Source organism: Petromyzon marinus, unplaced genomic scaffold (assembly GCF_048934315.1).
Source record: "Petromyzon marinus isolate PM22_M1 ecotype Great Lakes invasive population unplaced genomic scaffold, UKy_Petmar_22M1.pri1.0 PM_G_Scaffold_55, whole genome shotgun sequence".
NCBI classification, from domain to species: Eukaryota; Metazoa; Chordata; class Hyperoartia; order Petromyzontiformes; family Petromyzontidae; genus Petromyzon; species Petromyzon marinus.
This window is the reverse complement of record NW_027423008.1, coordinates 830001-832500: the sequence shown is the minus strand read 5'-3', so window position 1 is coordinate 832500 and position 2500 is coordinate 830001.

The window sequence follows — 2500 nt, the reverse complement described above, 5'->3', positions numbered from 1 at the left end:
AGGACGCAGCCCTGAGGAGTTCCCGTGCTGATGGACCTGGAGTCAGAGACTTCTGTTCCCGGCTTAACGCACTGCTTCCTGTCAGAGAGGAAGTCTGTGATCCACCTGCAGGTGGAGTAGGGCACGTTCAGCTGGAAGAGCTTGTCCTGAAGCAGGGCAGGGATGATGGTGTTGAAGGCAGAGCTGAAGTCCACAAACAGGATCCTGGCGTAGGATGCTGGGGCGTCCACATGCTGTAGGGTGAAGTGGAGGGCCATGTTAACTGCGTCGTCCACAGACCTGTTGGCTCTGTAGGCAAACTGAAGGGGGTCCAGGAGAGGGTCTGTGATGGCTTTGAGGTGTGCCAGGAGCAGGCGCTCAAAAGACTTCATTACCACAGATGTAAGGGCGACCGGTCTGTAATCATTTAGTCCTGTTGGCCTTAGCTTTTTGGGCACAGCGATGATGGTGGAGGACTTGAGACAGGCTGGTACATGGCATGTCTCCAGGGAGGTGTTAAAGATGTTGGTGAACACCGGAGACAGCTGGTCAGCGCAGTGCCTGAGGGTGGCTGGAGAGACAGAGTCCGGCCCGGCTGCTTTGCGTGGATTCTGCCTCTTGAAAAGCCCATTAACTTCTCCCTCCTGAAAGGAGAGAGTCGTTTCTGTAGTATGGGTGGGGGATGGGGCCTCTTGGGTGGGAAGGGGTGGTTCAGGACAGTCCAATTGTCTTTCAAATCTACGGTAGAACTCGTTCAGGTCGTTGGCTAGGCGGGAGTCGTTAGTGGTGTGGGGCGCTCTGGGTTTGTAGTTGGTGATGTGCCTGAGCCCTTTGGCAGACAGAAGCAGCGTCGTTAGTAGAGAACTGGTGTTTTAGTGTCTCTGAGTACAGTCGTTTAGCCTCTCTCACCGCTTTGCTAAACCTGTTCTTCGACTCCTTGAATCTGTCTCTATCCCCACTCCTAAACGCTTCCTCCTTCTCCAACCTCAACCTTTTGAGCTTTGCTGAGAACCAGGGCTTGTTGTTGTTAAAGTTCACCCTGGTACGTGTTGGGATACAGCAGTCCTCACAGAAGCTGATGTACACAGCCTCTGTGAGTTCATCCAGACTATTGGTAGCAGTCGTGAACATATCCCAGTCAGTACAGTCTAAGCACGCCCGCAAATCTTCCACAGCCTCACTGGTCCACTGTTTAGATGTCCTCACAGCAGGTTTACAGAGTTTTAGTTGCTGCCTGTATGCACGAATCAGGTGGACCAAGGGAGTTCTGTGCGAGCCGAACAGCCCCGTGACCCACAAGAGAAACATCCCCGCCAAATTCGAGCGTTTGACGGGGTCTATCCGTGAAAAAATATTCACGTTTTTGAGTGCACATGCATTTCTGCTGCAAATGCCTCTGGAAGTTTCATGCCGTTCGTATGCCAATTGTGGCAACACGAAAATGACCCGTTTTCCCATTCCGAGGGATTTCTGTGCGACCCTAACAGCCCCGTGAGCCACAAGAGACACATCCCCGCCAATTTCTAGCGTTTCACGGGGTCTATCCGTGAAAAATATAGACGTTTTTGAGTGCACATGCATTTCTGCTGCAGATGCCTCTGGAAGTTTCATGCCGTTCGTACGCAATGTGGCAACACGAAAATGACCCCTTTTCCCATTCCGAGGGATTTCTGTGCGACCCTAACTAACAGCGCCCGTGAGCCACAAGAGAGACATCCCCGCCAATTTATAGCGTTTCACGGGGTCTATCCGTGAAAAATATAGACGTTTTTGAGTGCACATGCATTCCTGCTGCAAATGCCTCTGGAAGTTTCATGCCGTTCCTATGCAATGTGGCCACACAAAAATGACCCGTTTTCCCATTCCGAGGCATTTCTGTGCGACCCTAACAGCCCCGTGAGCCACAAGAGAGACATCCCCGCCAACTTCTAGCGTTTGACGGGGTCTATGCGTGAAAAATATTAAAATTTTTGAGTGCACGTGCCTTTCTGCTGCAAATGCCTCTGGAAGTTTCATGGCGTTCCTATGCAATGTGGCAACACGAAAATGACCCCTTTTCCCATTCCGAGGGAGTTCTGTGCCACCCTAACAGCCCCGTGAGCCACAAGAGACACATCCTCGCCAATTTCTAGCGTTTCACGGGGTCTATCCGTGAAACATATAGAAGTTTTTGAGTGCACATGCATTCCTGCTGCAAATGCCTCTGGAAGTTTCATGCGGTTCGTACGCAATGTGGCAACACGAAAATGACCCGTTTTCCCATTCCCAGGGATTTCTGTGCGACCCGAACAGCCCCGTGAGCCACAAGAGACACATCCCCGCCAATTTCTAGCGTTTCACGGGGTCTATCCGTGAAAAATATCAATTTTTTTTTGACTGCACATGCATTTCTGCTGCAAATGCCTCTGGAAGTTGCATGCGGTTCGCATGCAATGTGGCGACACGAAAATGACCCGTTTTCCCATTCCGAGGGATTTCTGTGCCACCCTAACAGCCCCGTGAGCCACAAGAGAGACATCCC